The sequence below is a fragment of the Pinus tabuliformis genome, chromosome X (genome assembly GCF_031772625.1).
Source record: "Pinus tabuliformis cultivar Carrire ecotype Pingquan chromosome X, CPIR1, whole genome shotgun sequence".
Taxonomy (NCBI): Eukaryota; Viridiplantae; Streptophyta; class Pinopsida; order Pinales; family Pinaceae; genus Pinus; species Pinus tabuliformis.
Window position 1 is genome coordinate 1079787769 of NC_142308.1, and position 25435 is coordinate 1079813203.

Below are 25435 nucleotides of genomic sequence, written 5' to 3' on the forward strand. Positions count from 1 at the left end.
CATATTGTCAAAATTGCATATGCCACTACAGTGTAGTGTCGTGAGATAGTATATGAAATAATAGTTAAAAAAGATAGAGGACCAACCCAAATTGTGACACATGGTAAAGCACAGGGAAATATTTTCTCCATCAAAATACTTTTAGATATAAAAATAATTTTTTGCGTCCGAATTCTACATTGTTGAAAAGGGTGTTGTTTCTTTCTATTTATACCTCATTTGAGGGAGGGAGTTGATTTTGAGGCCATGTTTTTAAAAGAACACTTTAAAATTTTGGAAACCATAATTTCCTCAAAAGTGCATGTCATTGTCTGTAGGTGGTTAAATATGGTATCCTCTTTAGAAATATGAGTGTTTTGAATAGTTTTGTCATACATTTCGATAAATGCAGATGTATGTGAGAATGAGTACTCATTGTGGGTTCTGTTATGTCACATAAACGATGACGATATCTTTCCTCCTTTAGATGGAGAAATGGATTATATCTTTGGTCTTTCAGAGGTAGAAATGGAATACAGATATATATCCTAGATTGTGGGTACAAAAATGGATAAAGTAGTGTGCACGATTGCAGGTACACACACACAAAAAAAAAAACAAGACATGACATTGTTTAAAACATTGTGCATGTGTTTATCTTGCTCATGAAAGTGAATATGAATGTTCAATGTATTGTACATTCTTTGTTTATCATTTTTCACTACGTGATTCGATTTTAGTTGACTATGAGCATGGCCATGCTTTGTGTTGTTGTCATGTGTTACTATTGTGTTCTTTCTCTGTTGGTGTCTTTCTCTTCTTCCTTCTTAGTTTGATCTTGATTAAGTGATGGGTGTGAGGAAACGAAGCTCATGAAGAAGAATTGAATAAAATCCAGTTGAGATTTTGAAACCTTGATTAAACCCTATGCATGAGATAAGATCGTAGTAGAGGGCAAGGCAATTTGATAGATCAACAAAAAGGGTCTCGATGGGCCTAATTAAACAAATTAGACAGTGCCATGACAATTTGAGAAGGAAGTTTTTCATAAACCTTAACATTGTTTGGAAGGTCCTATATTTCATGAATATATTAATGATGAGATGAATATACAATGATGTTATTTCATGTGATGTCATATGTTGAAAATGATCATAGTAGGTGTATGGGTAATTAATGTTTTAAATCTGATTAGTATGGTATGAATGGGGTAACATGATAAGGTTACCTAGTAATACTCCCTTCCATGTAAGGGACCCATCAAACAAGTGTGAAATCATGTTGTTATATTCATATGCTTATGAAATTTTTGTGCTCATGTTCATATTTTTATTATGACGAGGAAATTTTGAATCATTTGTATCAACGAATATACTAACATCTAATTGGATTCCTTGAAAAGACTCCAACTATGAAATATTTCCATGCAAACCAAGTCAATTATGAAAATGAGCACAAAGAGATTCATTTTAAAACATTGGGTACTTGTTGAGACCGATAAATCACCAGTGTTTGATACGACTAACAAACCACCATTGCTTGTCTCTTGTTGATAAACCACCCATGCATTGAACAAACAAGGTTCTTGCTAGGACTGATAAACCACTAGTGCTTGTTTCTACTGAAAAAACACTAGCACTTGTCTCTAGCTGAGAAACCACATGTACAATGAGTCATTGGTGCTTGTGATTGTTTGAGAAACCACTGGTGCTTCTTGTGGCTAAGAAACCACCAATTCTTTCAAGACTACTGATAAACCAACTGCAAGTGATATCAAGCTCTTAGCTCAATAAGTGTATTTTCCTACTTCATGGAAGATGGTTGAAGGCTACATGAAGAAATATGTTTTCCACTGAGTGCTTTCTTTGGCCAAGAAACAACTCAGTGAGTTGATCTTGAAGATGGAGTTGACTCAAGACTTCATGGAGCAGTATGACCACCACTAAATACTTGCCTTGAGGCTCATAAACCTCTCAATGAGATGGAATTGAGGATGGACCTATGAGAAAAAATTGCATGGAGCATTATATTTTATATTGCCAGTAAGTGCTTGCTTCTATTGATAAACCACTCAATGAGTTGGATTTGGTGATGAAGAAGCTATGGAGCATTTAAATCATTGAGTGCTTGCTTCCGTTAAGAAGTCACTCAATGCTTATATATCCAAGAAAAAATATAAAGATAAGTATATGTTATTAGCTTAAAGAAATTTATGTTAGGTTGTGTTGTTTTACATTTTTTATGAGTAATCTTATAAAAATTGTGTGCTTATGATGTAGGTGAATTATTGAACCATTCAGCCAAATGTTTGAATCTGACTACAAAGAAAAACGGTGTCAGTGTGATGACATCATAGTATTAGTTGAAGCATGATAAGATTTGAATGCCATGAGAAGTAGGCCATTGTAGTGACATTGGAAACCCATGATGTGCATTGATCACCATGAGATGCCATGACCATGTGTTGTGATATTAAACAATCCAGAGGGATTCCTTGGCTATGAATATTAGTCCTATGCGAAGAAGCCTTTCCAAGGGATGGATCGCTTGAGGAACTAATGAAGTAGACAACGAGATGTTTGGACTTGGAAGGTGTGTGATTGCAAGGAAGAATAAATCAAAATAATTTTATTTTTTTAATAAATCATGGGCAGACATAGTGGGATCGAGCATGTATTGGGTATACTCTAGGGAGCAATGAGCCGAATTTGTTCCTGTGAAGACATCGAATAATGTGGATGGAATTGAAAATTCAAGACACCATGTTTGTTGTTAATGAAAAGTACCATGGCTATATGGTTTGGTTGCCTCTATTCCCTGTTATAGAACATTTAGGACGATGTTCCTTTAAGGGAGTGGGGTTTGTAACACCCCTCTTTCTACATTGTTATTTTAAGTATAGAAACGATAACCATACTAGTGTGGAGGTAACCATGACTCGTTAACAACCTAAATTAATTAATTAACGTGACTGAGGGTTGGACTGCCATATGGATCATTGGTATAAGGAATAAATTTATAGGCTTTGCTTATTACCAAGAGTAACACCCTTTTCCACTGAATCAAATATCAAACCCCTTTCCGACTAAGAAAATTTAATTAATAATGACTTGGTAATTAAAATAAATACACGTTATTGTATGGATTAATCAATAATTGATTATAATTATAAAATTATAATTAATTAATTTTAAATTATTTTAATTTTAAAAATATGTTTTAAACCATGAATAATTATTAATAAAAATTAAGAAAATTCAATAATTGTGGCATGTAAAACAAAGATGGAATGTTGTGCTCCTCGAAATTTGAAGGTATAAAGCATCCCTGACAAGAAGTAGGGTGGTGTCCGTCCCCTTGTCGGTTGCAAGAGGCAGTGAGATAGTAAGGTAAAAGAATATAAATACCTACATCACCGCTGAAACAAAGATCAAAGAAAAATTTCTTCGTGTGAATCAGGATTGCCAAGCATCATATCTCTCTCAATTTTCTCAAACACTTGGAATTTCCCTCAGATCTTGGATCCAGCTCGAGGGTGGTTCATTGCAAGAAGGTTATGTTACAATTGGCTTATAATTTGGAGGAGAGTAAAAGTCCCTCTTTTAATCACCTATCAACCATCCACATAAGTGAATTGATCTAATTTATATTATTGAATTAAATTATTATGGAATTTCCTAGAATGTATAATTTCTTGCTACCACCATTTAGATATCCAATAGAGATTGCATATAATTTTCCACAAAACTTTTTATTTAACTATGTGATGTTTGTGAGTGATTACGAATGTTTATGCATCTCTTCTCCAGTTTGGAGCACCATGACACTCTTTAGTGAATCTGGTATTAGTTTTCCTAGTTGTCATTTTAATTGTTTACAACTGAATTAGAATGATGTATGGCGTTACTATTTACCACGATTATAATATGTTACCAGTAAAATCCTCTATTTACGAAGTTGCTACTCAATTTAAATAAAAAGTGAATGACTTTCCTTCACCTAGACAGATTTTCGAGTCATTATTTATACATGCAATTAAGGTTTTCCATAATTTCCAACAGCGTGTAGGGAGATAAATCTTTGACTGGATATATATATATATATATATATATTAGTGTGTGAGAACATAATAGACCCGATGTTGCGCCTTTGGCTCCCGGTGTGATTATTCAGGGCCATGCCCCTATCAGGCCTTGTATATTTTGATTATGTAATGCATATATAAGGAAAACGACTAGACACGGCACCTTTGTTTCCTATTTTTTTCTTTGCTAGTGTGATTAGCCAGTAACAATAGTAGTTGATAATTAGTCTTGCTATGAGGGAGAAATTTCTTAGCAGAGTGATGAAAATTGATGGATTATTAATTAAACAAGGGGGGTTGCGTGGCAGCTAGTCCCTGCCCTTTGTGAATGTTGAAAGCAATGGTGGGAGCCAATTCAAGTTGTGAAGTGTAGTCTTGTGCATTGGCAGGTTTGCATTCGAGAGGCTATACACAAATTTCAAAGACTGTCCATACATTATCAATAGACTCTGCACCCCTTACAACACAAACTTTAGGTGAAACTATTACGATGCAACTGCGATTGGAAAACCATTATAGGATTTATCTAAACTATCTCTGTATATCTGTGTCGCTTGCAGGAGGCTGAGTTGGGATTATTATTTCGGTAGGAAAAGAAATATATATATAAATTGTGTGTGTTTTGCTTGCAGGAAGCTGAGTTGGGAGAAGAGTGCAGATTACTTTTGGGCAGCACATAGGACTACGAACCCCTGGGTTCCAATAAGGACCATGCAAAGGCCACCATCCCTAGTGAAATGGAGACTCATTACAACAAGCAATTAATGAAAATCAAGGAAAAATATCAAGCACTTGAATGTACTTAGGGTATTAGGGTAGGAAAAATCTGAAGCACTTGAATATATGTAAATGTCTTAGGAAATAACTGCGTACAATTATATTGTAGTTTGTTAGCTTCAGCTTCACACCACTCTACTCAGTTATAAAGCTGTCAATAATAACTGTATTCTCGTTTGCTTGAAATGGACTCAAAGAAAATGACAAGAACAACTATGAGATTGCATGCAACCCATGTATTAATATTAAAAAATCTATATATTGATAAAAACAATGCAACAAATTTGTGGGTCCACATCGTGCTTGCATGCAAGCCACGTCGCCACTTCGCAGTAGAGTATGAAATTGAGACAGGTACATGTGAATGTCTTAGTAAGAAAAACACAAAATGTTATGTTATTTGTCTGTTTTCTGTGGTTTTCTCATGGGCATGGTTTGCTCCAGTGAATGGTTGATGCAGCTAGGTGTTGACTGAGTCTAAAATAGCAGAAGCAGTTGAAGCACCACTAGAAGCAGAGGTGGAAGCACCAGAAATAGAGCCAATGGTCCTTGTTTACTGAGAAAAAGCTACAGTTCGAAGGCGAGATCCAAAGCCGCTGGGGAGACAGAGCCAATTGAATCAGTTTACTTAGTTGTGCCAGGTGACCCAGCATCTTAAACCAACATCAGTGTAGATCAAATGTCCACTTAGACCTTCACACGGTTCCAGATATAAATACAGATGTGAATTTAGTGGCAGTGAATGAATTTGAAGTGGTTTAACCCAATGAATGTTCCAGTTATCGATGATGTCAATGAAAAAGAAGCATCATGAATGGAGCACCCAGAGCATATGCAATTTGGGCACCAACACCAACATTTATGAATTGAGATCTGTTGCACTAATTGGGACAAAATCACGGGCAAGGAACTTGACCACCGGATTGGAGAAGACTATGTAGACCAAAAACATATCTAAGGGGTGCTTTTGTTTCGAAGATTTATTTCTATATAAATCCATCTCATGCATGTGAATCTCTGAATACTGGTTTTGCTGCTCCACATAAGCATAATTTTTTGTAAGATCCCATTATGAATAAAGTGCTAGTGCATAGAGGATCTGACTCTTATCAATCCTCTAGTTCTCATCTCCCAAATCCAACTAAAGCCTAGCTTTTAGTCCCCAGGAGTAGGAGTTCGTCCTCTGCGAATGAGCTGGATTTCCTGCTTCACTAAAATCGAGCAAGCAAAGAGTCTCATGCACTAATTGGAATGTGAGATATCAAGGTTCATTTGGTTGAACACTCCATGTAGATAAGCAACCATATTGAAGGTGTTGGTTCAACTTGCAAAATATATCTGACACATTTTGAGCTGCGACTACATGACACTTAACTCATAACCTCTTCTTCTTTGATGTTTGATGGCCTCTCTTTGCTATTTGATGGGCAATATTTTAACTGGTAAAGGACTGCTAGTAATTTGGTAGCATTTTTCTGCTTTAAATTCTTTAGCTTCTTTCTTCTTTAAATTCTTTAGCGTCTTGAGTCGGTCGGCAAGCTCCTAAAGATGTACATTTTTCCATGATAATTTAACTCCGAAATGTGCTAAATTTTTCAAAGCTCCAATGCAGATTCACAACATAAATAAATAAATGAAAAGTAGAACCCTAGAAATGAATTTTTATTTACTGATATATTTTATTTAAAGCTTTGATTCCTTTGGTTGGCCTTTTAAGGGATTGCGATAATGGGAATTCACTATTTCTGTCTTTTCTTTCCGCTAAATTGTGTGCAGGAAGACAGTTGAGAAGAAAGTAGTATGTGTCCTAATTGGCCCAGTGGATGGAAGGCAGAAGAATGATGAACCGCCCTCAGATAAGTGGGCCTGGCGAAAATACAGGCAGAAACCTATCAGAGGTTTTCTATGTTCAAGGTGTTTATACTTTTACCCAAATTTTAGTACTTTCGAGTCTCGACCTTTCTTAACTATAATTTGTCTAAATGAAGAAAAGAACCCCAGTTTCAGTATTTTTCAAACCCTTTCAAGGAAGAAAATTCATCTCTAGTGTATTCTTTATATATATCATGATAGAACGCATACCTCGTATTTTACAAACTGCCTTTGGTTGTCTTAGAATACCTTCTACATCTTGGCCTGTAGCAGTGCCCTAGCCAACGCCACGTTTAATGTGACCAGCTAGAAACTGTCTCGTTTTACTTTTGAAATACATTAACCATGGTTTTCGAGCAAGGGTTATGGAGCCTGAATGAGCCATTGAAGCAGTCCAGAAGCCAAATCATGGGTACAGGGGCATACACTACTCCTCCCTTGGTTTTTCTCCACGGTGCTCCTGCGAGCACAGAACAATCCAAACTGAGGCACAAGACAAGTAGTAATAGGGGCCGACGCAGTGGTCGGGCACGCTGACAAGTGCGTACACCCATGCAAAGTTTTAAACGTGTAGGAGCCATGTGTAAGCATGTAGGGGAAAAGTTTTAAACATGTAGGAGTCAAACACTACAATTTTGGCAACCTTGTCACATAAACAGGAAACCTGCCCTTGTCACATGCTTTTAATTTCTAGCATGAAATGTCATCCAAACTAATGCTAACATTAGTTTAAAGCTTTCATTAAACTAAAAAATGCACAAGAAATAAATGACTATAATATATGGTTTAACTTGCCTTCGCCTCGGGAAGAGGCCAAATAACATGACGAAATCGATTGCATACATTGGTAGGGTAAATACTTTGGTTATTTGTGGCAGTCAAGACTTAAAGCAGCTAGAATTAATGTTCCAAGCTGGTCAATCGATTACTATAGTCCCGACCGTGCCTACAACAGGGACTAATAAGTTAAAAGTCAATATGGCACATAAAGTTCCACCATTTTCATAAGAGCGCCACTTAGGTCAATTTGTATATGGTTTGGTCCACCCATATGATTAAAATCATTCTCCTGAATAGAATTACAGCGGAATAATAGATGGGAAGTGGAACATGGGTAAAACACTAGGATTATGACATATTTTTAGACCATGACAGGCCTCATTTATTTTAATCAACATGTGTATGTGTATCAGATTTGGCCCTAAGCCTTGATTATTTTAATTGTGTGATGTATATTAGTAACCTGGGCATTAATTTTATATTAATTTTAGAATGTATTTTACACGTATAATTATAGATATGTTCCTTGGTTCCCTTTATGTCTCAATTTTTTTTACAATAGCATTTTGTTTGAATTAACATATCGTGATCATAATGGTATATATAGATATTAAATACATACATGTGTAAGGAAACATAAATTCTTATTTATATGTGTGTGTGTGTGTGTGTGTGTGTGTGTAATGCATTAAAAATATGATTCCTTTTATGTCTTGGTTTAACATGGCATGTAACACAAAGATGTAATGTCGTACTCCTCAAAATTTGAAGGGATAAAGCATCCCTAACAAGAACTAAGGCAATGCTCTGCACCAAGTTAGTCATAAGAGGTGGTGAGATGGTAAGTAAAAACAATATAAATAACTACCTCACAACTAAAACAAATATATGAGAAAAATTCTTTGTGAATCAGGACTGCTAGGTATCATATCTCTCTCAATTTTCTGAGATACTTGGAATTTCCCTCATACCTTGGATTCGACTCTAGGGTGTTGAATTGCAATAAAATTATGTTGTATCTAGCCTATGGTTGGGAGGAGAGTGAAATTACCTACTTTAGTCAACTGCCAACCATCGAGATAAGTGAATTGATATTATTTATATTACTAAATTAAATTGTTCTGGAATTTCTTGGAATATAAAATTTCTCACTACCACCATTTAGATATCTAGTAAAGACTGCATATAATTTTCCAAAAAACTTGTTATTTAACTATGTGATGTTTGTGAGTGATTATGAATGTTTATGAATATGTTCTTCAATTTTGGAGCGCTAAGAATGCACTTTGTAGCAACTCTAGTATTAGTTTTTCCAATTGTCATTCTAACTCATGACAACTAAATTAGAATGATGTTTGGAGTCACCACTTGCCACACTTTTAACATGTTACTAGTACAATCCTATATTTACTAAGTCACTACTCAATTGAAATAATAGGGAACAAATTTCCTTCACTCATCCTGATCTTCAGATCATTATATATATATCTATATATATATATATATATATATATATATATATATATATATATATATATATATATATATATATAGAGAGAGAGAGAGAGAGAGAGAGAGAGAGAGAGAGAGAGAGAGAGATATCAGGGAGTGGGAGCAAATTTCCTTCACTCATCCTGATCTTCAGGTCATTATATATATATATATATATATATATATATATATATATATATATATATATATATATATATATAGAGAGAGAGAGAGAGAGAGAGAGAGAGAGATCAGGGAGTGAGAACATAATAGGCCTAACATTAAGCCTTTGGTTCATAATGTAATTATTCAAGGCCATGCCCCTATCATGCCTGACATATTTTGATTATGAAATGCATATAGAAGGAAAACAACTTGAAATCACACCTTTGTTTCCTATTTGTTCTTTCTTGGTGTGATTAGCCAGTAACAATAGTAGTTGATACTAGTCTTGCTATGAGGGAGAAATTTCTTGGTGGAGTTATGCAAACCGATAGATTATTAATTAAATCAGTTAAATGTCAATATGGTACGTAGCGTTCCATGATTTTCCTAAGAGAACTACTTAGGTAAATTTGTTTGTGGTTCATTTCTCCTGTACGATTAAAAGAATTCACTCGAATAGAATTATAGGGAAATTATATATAGGAACATTGGTAAAATATTGGGATTCTCACATATGCTTAAACCAAGACATGCCTCATTTATTTTAATCATTGTGGGTGTGTATCAAATTTAGCCTCAAACCTTAATTATTTTAGTTGTGTGATGTATATTAGCAATTGATGTTGGTCCTATTCATCTTAAATGTGTATCTCATATAAAATTTAGTTTGGTACGTGGATTCAAGTCACCCTTTTGTTTAGTATCAATTTCTCAAATGTGGTTGTGGTGTTTAGGAATATGGAATATACATTTTGAAATTTCATTTATTTGCAGTTACAAATCCAACCCAGGTTGAATAATCCTTCAAAAAAAATATTTCGAATTTGTATTTCGTACCAAATCAGCCCAAGCCTCTCCTATAAAGCATTTGCTAGTGATTTTATATTTCATTTTACTAGTTCTTTCCATGTGAATCTTGATAGTGACTTGTTGTAGTTTATTAAGAAAAGACTCTTAGTTTGAACAACCTGAGAATCGAAATATTCTCGTGGTTGATTTTGGTACCAAGATTAGACGAGGAAAAAACTATAAAGAAATAAACCCTCTGCCTTGTGCAGGACGACATCATCATTTTCAAAACTATGCATCTTGTACTTTTATTTCTCAGCTACTACAATATTTTATGGGTTTGTGGCTTATTTCTTACTATGCTATCTTGTGAGCTTTGATTTATAAACTCCCTACTAATGAGGAAGGTCCCTTCTCTTTAATAGGATTGTTGTGTTTTAAAGGTAATGCAGTTGTTTTATTTTAAGTTACTTGTGGGTTATGGTAGTTAATCTCTTGTTACAATTTCAATTGATTGTTGTTACATATTCTTGTTGATATATTGGCATTACTATTGGTTAAATTAGCTTACGGAATATTTAATATAGATTATTCATATGTCTGCATAGTTACTGTTGATCAATCCTTACTAATTATGTGTTGTTACTGTTCAGTTGTTGTTACAGATTTATAATTCACAATTGGTGCATAATATTAGTTGGTTGTTGTTACATTTGTTACAATGTGTTATGAATTTAATGAGTGGGTTGGTTTCAATTAGTTTGATGGTTTTTTGTGGTTGTGATTGAATGGTTTTGTGAAATTTATTTCAAGGAGTGGTATTTCATTTTCTTGCAAGAGTGATATTAGAATAAATGAGTGTCATTTTGTTTTACAAGTGTGATTTCAATTCCAACATTGTGTGCAAAGTGTTTTCTTTATGCAAGTGAGGGTCTGACAGTGATACATTTTTTGAATTTTTTAACATTCTTGGAAGAGTGAAGAGTTACAACAACGTTTGGTTATATTAAGTGCCAAGTTAGTGTAGAAGGAAGCTTAGCAATTAGCCAGTGTTAGTTGTTTGGTGTTTCCTGTATATATTGTGCATGATAACATTGAAATAAATAGAGTTACCCTGATTGACAATTTATGTGGAGAATTTTTTTTTTTAATAAGGTAATTAATTTGACCATCATTTTGGTGTTGTTTCGAGGGAAATTATTAAAGGTGCACAAGCATAACTAGCATTGTTTCTTTTTCTAGATGCATTGTTGAAATAGAGTGCACTAAAAGTGTTTCTAACTCTGAGCTGATAGGGTGGTGAGACAAGAGCTAAGAAACTACACATCACTTCAATAGAATGAAGCGCGCCTGGCCTCATAAAGATTTAATACAAATAGGTTGCATTAATAAAAAAGAAGAAAAACACAGTGTCCCCAAAAATACTAGCTATGTAGGAAGGAAAAATCAAGGCATATGACGAGTGTCATGTATTTAGGAACTGATCTCAAAAGTAGAGGTAGAATCATCTTCCCCAAGAACGAAATCCTGGAAAACAGGATCTCATTAATTATATATTGTTGAAATTATTCCTTGGAGGAGGAAAAAACTATGAAAAAATAAACGCTTTGCCCCATGTGGGTGGAGGCACCATCGTTTTCAAAAATTTTCATCTTGTATTTTATCTCTTAGAGCTAATGCAATATTTTATGGGTTTGTGGTTTATTTCTTATTGTGTTATCCAATGAGCTATGATTTACCAGCTCCCTACTAAGGAGGAAGGTCCTCTTCTTTAGCAGGTATCATTTCATTAGAGATGGCATAGTTTTATTTATTTATTTTAAATTACTTGCAGGTTATGGTATTTCAATTCTTGTTACAATTTCAATTCATCGATGTTACATATTCTTGTTGATATATTTCCATTAGTATTGGTTAAAATATCTTGCAAAATATTTAATATAGATTTCACATGTCTCCGCATAGTTATTTTTTATCGATCCGTACTAATCGATTGTTGCTACACATTTATAATTCGTTGTTAATACAAGATATTAGTTGGTTGTTGTTACATATGTTACAATGTGTTATGAAGTTAATGAGTGGGTTGATTCAGATTGGATTGATGGTTATGTGGTTGTCATTGAATGGTTTTGTGCCATTAATTTCAAGAAATTATATTTCACTTCCTTGTAAGAGTGATTTTAGAATAGACAATTGCCATTTTATTCCACAGATATGATTTACTTTCCAACATTATGTGAAAAGTGTTATCTTTATGCAAGTTAGTGTTTGATAGTGATACTTTTGTTGAACTGTTTTCCATTCCTACAAGAGTGAAGAGTTACAGAAAAAATGTTTTCATTGAGTGCCAAGTTCTTTTAGAATAAATCTTAGTGATAATTAGGGATTATTCAATGTCAGTTGTCTATTGTTTCCTATATATTCTATGTGTGATAACCTTGAAATAATTAAACTTACCCTAGTTAAAAATTTACATGTGAGAAATTGTTGTTTATTAAGGCAATTAATTCGACTAACATTTTGGTGTCATTGTCAGGGAGGTTACTAAAGGTGCACAAGCAATACTAGTGTTTTTTCTTTTTCTAGATGCATTGTTTTAATATCGTGCATTCGAAGTGTATCTAACTCTGAGGAAACATGGCAGTAAGATGGGAGGTAAGAACCTATGCATCACTTTGGCATAATAAAGCAGGATCAATCTTATAAAGAGTCAAGACACATAGGTTTCATAACTAGAGAAGAAGAAAAACATGGTGCCCCAAAAAATACTAGCCATGTTGGAATAAGTGGATGTGGAGGAAGGAAAAATCAAGGCATAGGATGAGTAACATATATTCAGGAATTGATCTCAAAAATAGAGGAAAAATAATCTATCCCAATAACAAATTCCTGAAAATTGGGATCCCATAGATTATCTATTTTTTAACGATTCCTTAGAGGATGGACGCTCAAGGGTCATATATGTTGGGAGTAAATATTTGGGAGATAGAAGCTCATGAACCCTATGCCTCCGAAGAAAGTCCAAGAGTTTTTAAATCCTTTTCATTAGTTGAAGGTGAATATCATGAATTTTTGGCATGAAAAGGAGCTACAAATGGAGATAATTTTGAATACCAAGAATTAAACTTACAAAATAATAAACCTCCTGATAATTCTATCCCAGACTCCTAGAGTGTTCTAAGGCATCTTAAGTAGCCACCAGAGAACCTTTCACAGAAAGGAGAACAACAAGTACATGAAACCATTTTTCAGAATCCTCAAATTTTGTGGGAGAATCATATGGAGGATGGCATAGTTACCACCTTTGAATTCCCCATTGGGAACATTCAATGACAAGATCCAATGAAGAACATTCTTTTGTTAGCCCTTCCAAACTTTTAGGGCACAAAAAGTGAGGATCCAAATTCTTTTCCTTACAAATATGATGTTTTATGTCAAATTTATGATTACACCTCAAATGCCCGTAAACTATAACTATTCCCTGCTACTTTGAAGGGAGTTGCATTAAGATGGTCCATGGGACTTGGTGGTACATTTATTTCTTCCTAAGATGATATGAAGAAAACCTTTTGGAAAAGTATCAAGATTATTTACGGACTAGAGATAAAAAGGAGGAAATTTTCATAATTTCCTAGAGAGAGGATGACAACTTGGAAGATTGTATTGAGAACGTCCAATATAACTTACAGAGGTCTGAGCGTAGTGATTTGGATAAGGATATTTTGAAGACAATTTTGATCTTGGGAATGAAGGATGATTGTATCTACATGTTTAACCTCTTGGGAAAAGGGGACATATCAAAGGAACCCTATGATGACATGGTTGCACTTTGTTTAAGGAGCTTAAGAGGACTAGCAAGGAACAAAACTTTGACAAAATATGCTTCTGATATAATACATAAATCAACCAATCATGGGGTAGCAAGGGAATAAATCGATAATATATTTGAAAATTTCAAAAATTATATTATCGGTTCTCTATCTTCTCAATTAGACATCTTGTAGGCGAAGCAAAAGTAGGTTGAAGTTGAGGAAGCTTTATCTATATTATACCAAAATTGTAGGAGAAAGCACCCCCTTAGAGAGTTCCCACTTAATAATGTGGAGATATATAACATTTGTGAGCAAGATCATTATATAGGACATTTCATATCATTTTTAGGGTTTAAATAAGTAATCAAGGAATTAGGTGAAGAGACTGAGTTAGAATATTCCATTGGCTCTAAGAAACCATGATAAAGCTCGACCACCGGGTGTGGCTCAAGATCCGTCTTCTTCTTTCAATACTTGGGTTAATATGTATAATCCTCAATAGGTTATTCAATAATTTATATATTATACAATCTGTTATGAAACCAGCTCACAAAAAGATAGAAAAGAGAGATCCACGCCTTAGAATTCAGCCTCTTCGAGGGGGCAACCTCCTTTACATTACATAAATGAACAATTCTTGGATGATACAAATGACAAAACCTCCTTTCTATATATAGGAGTCTAGGGAGTCACAATATAATCCAGCCGACCTAACAATAATAATATAAAGCCACAAAAATAACAATAGAGGGATTCTATGGGGCACAGAAATAACAATATGGGGGTAATAGGGGCACAACAATATAAATAAGGGGTATAACTACAATAGTAATGGGGTAATCACTAGTATTATAGGGACCCAACATGCCCCTCTCCTTCAAAAAAGTGTTGTCCTCAACGCTTGAGTAGTTCTGGATACTTCTGCATAAAATTCTCATCCTCCCATGTGGAATCTTCAGCGGATAAGTTCTTCCACTTGATAAGATACTCTGAAATTGATCGATTTCGTAGCTGTCGAGTTCTTGTTTCTGTGACTGCTTCCGGTTCCAATATAATTTTTCCTTCCTCGTCAAGTTCTGGCAATATTGTTTGAATTGGGAGCTTGTCACCTATAACCTTCTTTAAACATGAAACATGGAAAACTGGGTGCAATCGAGAAGCTGCAGGAAGCTCCAATTTGTATGCCATAGTACCAATCTTTTGCAACACCTTGTACGGACGATAATACTTTGGTGATAATTTATTATCCTTCTTAGCTTGCTTTAGGGACATTTGCTTATATGGTTGTAGCCGTAGGAATACCCAATCACCTACCTCAAAACTTCTTTCACTGCGATGTTGATCTGCCTGTTGTTTCATTCTATTTTGTGCCAACACTAGGTTATCCTTTAAGAGTTGGAGGACTTGTTGTTGATGTTCGATGTGATGTTCCACTGCCTGAACCTTAGAATTTTCTCTTAAATATGATGTGATGGATATTGCATGGAGTATTGCCAACATTTCCTTCTCATAAATAGCTTTGCTTAAAAACTTTCCCTTGATTGGACGACTTTCAAAAGCAATGGGTCTTTCATCTTGCATTAGAACAGCACCAATTCCATTTCCTGAAGCATCACATTCCACAATAAAGGATTTTGTGAAGTCTGGTGTAGCTAAGACCGGTGCTTGGCACATTGCCTCTTTAAGATGTTCAAAGGCCTTTGTTGCTTCCGGAGTCCATGAAAATGAATCTTTCTTCAATAATGTTGTTAGAGGTGCTGCTATTCTCCCATAATTCTTAACAAACTTGCGATAATACCCTGTCAACCCAAGAAATCCTCGCAGATGCTTTATGGATGTGGGGATTTTCCATTCCTTAATGGCTTTAATTTTGCTAGGGTCTACCTTAACTCCTTCATGAGATACAATATGACCCAAATATTCCACCTCCTGGACTCCAAAGAAACATTTGGATCTTTTTGCATATAATTGTTTCTCCTCCAATAGTTGTAGCACCTTGTCAACATGTTCAACATGACCCTTCCAAGACTTGCTGTAGATTAGTATATCATCAAAAAATACTAACACAAATTTTCTAAGGAATGGTTTGAAAATTGAATTCATCAAACCTTGAAATGTTGAAGGTGCATTGGTAAGGCCAAAAGGCATGACCAAAAATTCATAATGACCCTCATGAGTTCTAAATGCCGTTTTCGGAATGTCTTCAACCTTCATTCTGATTTGATGATATCCCGAACGAAGATCCAACTTGGTGAAGTAAATTGATCCATGCAATTCATCCAGTAATTCATCAATAATAGGAATGGGGAACTTATCTTTAATAGTGAGCTTGTTGAGCTCCCTATAATCCGGACACATGCGCCATGATCCATCCTTCTTGTGCACCAATACCACTGGAGCTGAGAAAGAACTTTGACTCGGTTGAATTATACCCGCCTCTAGCATTTCTGCAACCATACGTTCAATTTCACTTTTTTGGACATAGGGATATCTGTACGGCCTGATGTTTGGAGGAACACTTCCTGGAATTAGATGAATAGCATGATCATGATCATGCATAGGTGGGAGACCTTTGGGAGTCTCAAATACCTTGGAATGATTGTCCAGGACTTTTTGGAGATCTGGAGAAATAGATGATTCCAATGTGGAAACATCTAGCGAACATAATTGTGCAATTACACCTCTTTGCTCCTTTTTTAGAAGCTTTGTCATGCCATTAGAGCTGATTATCTTTCCTGGTTTCCCTACAATACCCCTTAATTCAACTTCCTTTCCTTCCACAGAAAATTTCATGAAAAGTTCTTGAAAATTAAAAGCTATTGTACCCAAGGATTGTAGCCATTGGACTCCTAGTACAACATCAGCACCTCCCATTGGAATGGAAAGCATTGGGCTAGTCAATACATATTCTCCCATGGATAGCTTGATATTATGGCACTTTCCAGAACAATTTATTATTCCTCCATTTGCAATCATCACTTGACACTCTGGTGCTGGATATAGGAAGCAATTCAATTCTTTTGCTACCCTACAATGAATAAAATTGTGGGTGCTTCCTGAATCAATCAACACTATTACCTTTTTCTTCTTGATTTGTCCTACTATCTTGATGGTTTGAGGAGTGGTAATTCCTGCCAATGCATTACAAGATATGGTCGGATTTATTTGTTCTTCATCTAGGCCTTGTTCCTGGAATATATCCTCTTCTTTTGACCTTTCTTGCTCCTTTTCTTCTTCCTCTTCACAATCTATGTAGAATAATTTCTTCTCAGCACACTTATGACCTTTTGTGTATTTGCTATCACAATTGTAACAAAGCCCTTTTGCTCTTTTTTCTTCCAATTGTTGTGGTGTCAACCTTGTAGGTTGTGGAAGACTATGGGCAACAACACTTCCGTCTTTATAGTTGTGAACGGTATGCTTCCTAGTTGCCATAATTTTGCTTTCCATTTTTCTTGCTAACCTGAATGCCTTCTCTAATGAATCAGGTTCCCAAAGGCGCACATCATGTTGGATATTATCCTTTAAAGACCCTATGAACACATCAATCCTATGCTCCTCTGGAATATCTTTTACCCTTATGTTCAATTTTTGGAACTCATCAATGTGCTCCATTATTGAACCCTTTTGTTTGAGACTTATCAATTGGCTAAAAAAAGTGTTGCTTTTTGTATCCTCATAATGTGCTATCAATTCTTCCGTAAAAATTGCCCAAGTGATAAATTGTTTACGAGAACAAAGCCATTGATACCATACAAACTGATTTGGTTCCAAATATAAAGTTGCCATACGTACCTTTTGTGTGTTTTTCACATTATTGAGATCGAAGAATTGCTCCATCTGTAATATCCATGTGGCGGGATCCTTGCCATCAAACTTCCTCACATCGATTTTTGGAACATGGTGAGTCTTCGATCCAACATTAGAGTCTATGGAATCATGATTAACATTTCTTTTATTCTCATCATGAGTTTCCTTTACTACCTTTTCACCATTAGTGACCCTTTCTTGTAGCAACTTCTTCAATTCATCCATCTTATCATCCATGCCATCAAATTTAGCGTCAATCTTAGCTTCCATGCCATCCATCTTAGCTTCCATTCCCTTTATCTTAGATTCCACGCCATTTACCTTAGATTCCACGCCACTTATCTTAGCTTCTGTTAGCTTTTGTGAGCGTGACATTTGTTGCACTTGTTCTTGTAATTTTGATATATCATGTAGCATTTCTTCCTCTTCTTCATGAGTCATGCTAGAGCTTTCAGGTTCCTTACTAGGTGTTTGCATTTTATTTCCTCGGGGCATCAGTTACCGATAATAAAGTTTTACTATGCCCTTTGAATTCCGTTAAACCAAGCTTACACAAAAATTAAAAAAAAAACTACACACCTTTTTTCACTTTATAGAAGCCTGATATTGAATCTGATGTATATCTGTAATTTCGGATCCTCCAATTCTGAAATTGCTACCTGTAGTAGCCTTCTGCGTCCTCTTTCCAATGCCACAAGTCTGAGCCAAATTGGATTCTCCAAGGAAGAGTTATGTGAAATCTCCCACAGTGACTTGCTTTTAGACTGGTTCAGTAGAGCGAACTTGTACGACGTGCCACGAGTCACTGTTTCAACCTTTGAATTTGAAACACACACACACGAAACTACAGTCCGTCCTCTTTCTGTACCTTTTTACGGAATTTCAATCCGATCCTCAGAGAGAGAGTTATGACGATTTTCCCCAGGTCACCTGTTTTGAATGTAATTCAGGAGTCTGCAAAAAGACCAACTTCCTCAGATCATATCTCCGAAAATGTCACGAGAAAAGCTCTGAAATTTGGACCCAAGGTTCAGCGCCAATTCTTCTCAAATGGGTTTTTTTTGCGACTTCTGAAACGTCACAGAAACAAAGTTATAGTGAAAATGCCACGATGACCTGTTTGGAGCAGCGAAACCCTAGAATCCAAAGCTCTGATACCAAATGTTATGAAACCAGCTCACAAAAAGATAGAAAAGAGAGATCCACGCCTTAGAATTCAGCCTCTTCGAGGGGGCAACCTCCTTTACATTACATAAATGAACAATTCTTGGATGATACAAATGACAAAACCTCCTTTCTATGTATAGGAGTCTAGGGAGTCACAATATAATCCAGCCAACCTAACAATAATAATATAAAGCCACAAAAATAACAATAGAGGGATTCTATGGGGCACAGAAATAACAATATGGGGGTAATAGGGGCACAACAATATAAATAAGGGGTATAACTACAATAGTAATGGGGTAATCACTAGTATTATAGGGACCCAACACAATCCCTTGGAAAATTCCTAACCAATCAATGTAACCTTATGCCTTGGTCCCAGTGATCCTCTCCTTCGAATCAAACATTTTCTAAGAGTCTAAAACTTCACATTTTTAGTTGTTGTTACATTTTCTTCTAATAAATTTGTTGTTGATACTATTAATAAATTCTAGGGACTATTGTTGACACTGATACTGAAGATGAAGAGTTGTTAAGTCTCTCACTGCTACACTAGACAATGATGCTAATACTGAAGGAGTATTGCTGCTATCACCACTTCAACCAAATGATCACGTCTTTCCATGGCGACCCATCGAGGATTGTTAGGTCCCTATAATACTAGTGATTCCCCCATTACTATTGTAATTCAAGCCCTTAATGTTATTGTTGTGCCCCTATTGTCCCCATATTGTTATTATTGTGCCCCATAGAAGCCCACTGTTGTTATTTTTGTGCCCTTATATCATTATTGTTATGTCAGCCTTGATTATATTGTGACCACTTAGACTCCTATGTATAGAAAGGAGGTTTTTTCATTTGTATCATTGATCCAGGAGGATCTATTGATTCAGTTGCACAGGTGTTCAAGTGTCGTCATCAGTATTCAGTGTCGTCGTCGCTTCAGTTCAGCTTCGACAGATCGACAGTGTTAGTTAGGGATCAGGTTGTTTAGGTAATGTTCATAGCATTCATGGAATTCAATTAATATGGGTTGTACCTAGTTGTCGACATGAGTTCATCGACAGTTCCCCAGGATTTGGTCAACGACATGTGTTTTTTCGTTCGACAAGTAGGATTAGTATCGACATGGGTGTTGTCGTGGCAAAGGATCGATATCATTGTTTGTCGATGATAGGCATGTTGTTTTATGTCACTTAGTGATGGAAGATTGTAAAAAGGGTTGAAAAGTTTCATGAAAAACCTAAACCCTAATCTATGTACTAAATCCTAAATCTAAGTCAAAAAAACCTAATGCTAAAACCCAAGTCATCAAACCTAACCCTCATCCTATAAGATCGGACCTCATTTTCATAAACCTAACTATTAAACCTAAGTCCTAACCCTAACTTACCAAACCATCGCATTGCAAACATACACATAACCCTAGCCTAATACACTCCCGATCTAATGTTATTGCAAATAATGTAAAAGCAATTAAAAACACAGTCCTAACCACTGGGCTTGTTGACCAAAGCGGAGGACATGTGATCACAATATTATAAACCGTCGGAGGTTAAAAAAACATTGCGATAACAATACATAGCCCTTAAATCACCAGCTTAACCGCATCAGAGGTTTAGCATGTGAGCGGGGTTAGATTTCACCGTAACCTTATAGGAACCGTGCAGAGAAAACCGTGGAGTTAGCGGTCAGCAACGGTTGTCACATGCAGTCAGTTGACCACAATCGCTGGGATTGATATGCAAGGTGGCGGCTTATGAAAAGACCACAACACCTCCGCCTATTCACATGTGGACAGTTACCCAACTCTGCCCGGTTAGCTGACCTCCAGCGGCTAAGCCTTTATGCTATGGTTATTTTTGGGGTTTTGAAAACAGATTGTGTTCGAAATTAATTCAAGGACCATGGAACTAACCCTATGTGTCCTCTTGCAACTAGACCGAGTTTGTAAACTCATAATGAAGAAACCAATTCATCCTGTAATTAGCCCATGGAGGTTATCATGTACCTATAGGCCTTTTTAAGGCATATTTTCTTCTTTGAAGACATTAGAGTGGTTTTTGACTTTTGTATGTAGATTTTGGAGGACATAGGTGATTTTGTTTTCAGTGTTTCGGGAGCATTTGGGGTCGATTTTGGAAATCGTAAGCAGCGTTGTAAAGCTGGTTCAGAGGGATATCTGATGACAGAGGTCAGAATTTCTTGTGTGCAAGTTCAGTCTGACTAAATCACTGTATAATCGACTCCTTTCTTCTCATTCCTTATAAAAGCGGCTACCCATATTGAAAGCAGACCCAGAGACGTAGTCAATCAAGGACGAACTCCGTCATCAATTTTCTATCTAGTATCGTTGTATTTTTACTGTTTTCACTTTTGTTAATGCATCAATTTTATGATTAATCAGTTGTCGTAAAGTGTTCTATTCAAGCAGTTTTTCCTCGGTTTGTGTGCTTTAGCTAACATTCAAATCATTAATGGTTAATCAATTATACATCAGTATTTAGTTTATGGTCATTTCAGATCATATAATTTGGTATCGAAGCAGGTTGAATTTGTAGAATTTTCCATTAAATGTTAACCAGGTCAAAGTCGCAACGAGGAGAAGGAATCCTTGAGTAGATCAATCCAGAGATTGGAAAGCGATGAATCATTCAAAAATTGACCATGTCAGGACCTGATGCAGGTGAAAAAACTGAAACTAAGATGAGTGAAGAACAATTTCAGCAGGCATTCTTAACCATGCAACAGATTTTGGGATAATTGTACGAAGACAAGAAGGCGAGAGATGCTTCTTCTTCAAAGCCATCGAAGAAGGACAAAGGTAAAGGCAAGACTGATAAACCACCTTCACCTCCATCATCTCCATCATCCTCTTCCTCTTATTCTTCTTCCAGTGCTGAATCTGAAATGGAAAAGAAACCTAAGAAAACATCTCTTTTGAAACTTGATATTAAATTTGAGTTACCTGTTTATGATGGCGAAATGAATCCTGAAAAGCTAGATAATTGGATAAAGCATTTAGAAGTGTATTGTCGCATTCAGAACATTTCTAGTGATAAAACTGAAATTCAGTTAGCTACACTTAGAATGGGGGGAAAAAATTTAATCTGGTGGGAAAGTAAAACTCAGGTAGATGTAAAGCGTAAAGGAAAATTCATCTTGTCCTCGTCTAAGTTTTTAAAAGCTCTTATCAAACAATTCTATCCTTTAGGATACATGCAGCAAGTTGTTATTGATTGGAAGCATCTGAGGCAAGATAAAGGGCAACGTGTTCAGGAGTTTACTCATGAGTTTAGAAAGAAAGAATTGGTGCTTGGTATTTCATTGGATACACGTGAAACTTTGTTAAAATACATCGATAGCTTACATTCATATTTGCATCATACTTTATTGATGTTTAATCTTGACGATTTTGATGAGGTGCTTGTTCAGACCATACATATTGAATTAGGTGGCAGACCAGTCAAGTTTTCATCGCAGTCATCCAAAGAATTGGAAACCAAAGATGCTAGTCACAGTGAGGGGAAGAACAATTCCAAGAGAAAGAAATCAGCGATTGTTCAGAAGGAAAGACCTACCTATTCTCATTGCCAGAGAATCGGTCATGATGAATCAAAGTGTTGGAAACTTCATCTAGAACTTAAGCCCATAAAGTTCCTTGAAGAGAAGGATGAAAAGAAGGCCATTGCAGCAGTCCAGCAGGATCTAGGTTCAGATTCAAGTGATGAAAGGAGGATAACCACCATGGTTACGACAGGTAAAACTTCTGAAACTGGTTCAAGTTTGAAAACTATTGTATCTTCTTCAAACATGAATCCTTCACATAAGGATAAAAGAGTTGAACTCTTCCACATAAGCATAACTTCTAAGCATACAAAGATTGACACAATGTTTGACAGTGGATCTCAAGTAAATTTAATATCTAAACATATAGTTAATCAATTGGGATTGGAGACACAGAATCATCCAAGACCATACCCATTAGTTTGGATTAATAAATCAACTCAAATACATGTCACAACGCAGTGTCGATTAAAATTTGCAATTACATCTAAGTACATTGATGAAGTGGAGTTAGATGTGGTCCCAATAGACATATGTGGAGTTGTATTAGGAAGTCATTATCTTTATGATAGAGATGGAGTGTTTTACAAAAGAGAACATAAATATCACTTAAAGAAAGAAGGGGTTGAATTTATTGTTAGGGCACATAAAGTCAAATCAAACTTGGATTTAATTGTTACAAATCAAGTTAAGCAGTTAATAAGTTCAAGTAAATATGTACTCATGTTTATTAAGGAACAACATAAGGATGATTGTTTGGAATGTGAGATTCAGTTTATAGATCAATTGGTCAAGGTGGTTAATTCTTTTCCAAGAAATCTTATTCATAAACAGGATAAGAAACATGAGATACATTTAATGTCCTATGAACATCTTATTAAAGATAGAATTACTCTCAATTCATTCATCCAACTGAATTCTAGAACAAAATAATCATTGATAAAAACTAGCTCACAAAAGGATAGAAAAGATAGATCAACTCAACGACTTAGATTTGACAAAGTTTCTACAAGAAATGCTTACTAATGGCGAAAGGGTAGTAAAGGAAACTCATGATGAGAAGAAAATAAATGTTAATCATGATTTCAGACTCTAACGTTGGATCGAAGACCCACCATGTTCCAAAGATCGATATGAGGAAGTTTGATAGCAATGATTCGTAACATGGATACTACAGATAGAGCAATATTTCGATCTTCATAATGTGAAAAGCACACAAAATGTACGCATTGCAACTTTATATTTGGAACCAAATTAGTTTGTTTGGTATCGATGACTTTGCTCTCGTAAACAAATTATCACTTAGGAAATTTTTACGGATGAAATGATAGCACATTATGAGGATACAAAAAGCAACACTTTTTTAGCCAATTGATAAATCTCAAACAAAAGGGTTCAATGATGGAGCACATTGAGGACTTCCAAAAATTGAATATAAGGGTAAAAGATATTCCAGAGGAGCATAAAATTGATGTGTTCATAGGTACTTTAAAGGATAACATCCAACATGAGGTTCGCCTTTGGGAACCTGATTCATTGGAGAAGGCATTCAGGTTGGCAAGAAAAATGGAAAGAAAAATTATGGCAACAAGGAAGCCTACCAGTCACAATTATAAAGATGGAAGTGTTGTTTCCCCTACCCTTCCACAACCTAAAAGGCTGACAACACAAAAATTGGAAGAAAAAAGAGCAAAAGGGCTTTGTTATAGTTGTGATAGCAGATACACTAAAGGTCATAAGTGTGCTAAGAAGAAATTATTTTACATAGATTGCGAAGAGGAGGAAGAAAAGGAACAAGAAACGTTAAGAGAAGAGGCTATACAACAAGAACAAACCCTAGAGAAAGAAGAAATGAATCTGACCATATCTTGTAATGCATTGGCTGGAATTACCACTCCTCAAACTATCAAGATAGAAGGACATATCAAGAAGAAAAAGGTAATAGTGTTGATTGATTCGGACAATACCCATAATTTTATTCATTGTAAAATAGCCAAGGAATTGAATTGCTTCCTATATCCAGCACCATAGTGTCAAGTGATGGTTGCAAGTGGAAGAACCATAAATTGCTCTGGAAAGTGCCATAATATCAAGCTATTCATGGGAGAATATGTATTGAATAGCCCAATGCTTTCCATTCCAATGGATGGTGCTAATGTTGTACTAGGAGTCCAATGGCTACAATCCTTCGGTACAATAGATTTTAATTTTCAAGAAATTTTCATGAAATTTTTTTCAAAAGGAAAGGAATTTGAATTAAGGGGTATCGCAGGGAAACCGAGAAATATACTCATCTCTAATGGAATGACAAAGCTTCTAAATAAAGAACAACAAGGAATAATTGCACAATTATGTTTGCTAGAGGTTCCCACATTGAAATCGTCTATTTCTCCAGATCTCCAAAAAGTATTGGACAATCATTCCAAGGTATTTGAGACTGCCAAAGGCCTCCCACCTATTTGTGATCATGATCATGCTATTCATTTGATTCCAGGAAGTGTTCCTCCAAACATCAGGATTTACAGATATCTATATGCCCAAAAGAGTGAAATTGAACATATGGTTGCAGAATGCTAGAGGCTGGTATAATTCAACCTAGTCAAAGTTCTTTCTCTGCTCCAGTAGTATTGGTTCACAAGAAGGATGGATCATTGCGCATGTGTCCAGATTGTAGGGAACTCAACAAGCTCACTATTAAAGATAAATTTTCCATTCCCATCATTGATGAATTATTGGATGAATTGCATGGATCAATTTACTTCACCAAGTTGGATCTTTGTTCGGGATATCATCAAATCAGAATGAAGACTGAAGACATTCCAAGAACAACATTTAGAGCTCATGAGGGTCATTATGAATTTTTGGTCATGCATTTTGGCCTTACCAATGCACCTTCTACATTCAAGGTTTGATGAATTCCATTTTCAAACCTTTCATTAGAAACTTTGTGTTAGTATTTTTTGATGATATACTAATCTACAACAAGTCTTGGAAGGATTGTTCAACATGTTGACAAGGTGCAAAAACTATTGGAGGAGAAACAATTATATGCAAAAAGCTCCAAATGTTTCTTTGGATTACAAGAGGTGGAATATCTAGGTAATATTGTATCTCATGAAGGTGTTAAGGTAGACCCTAG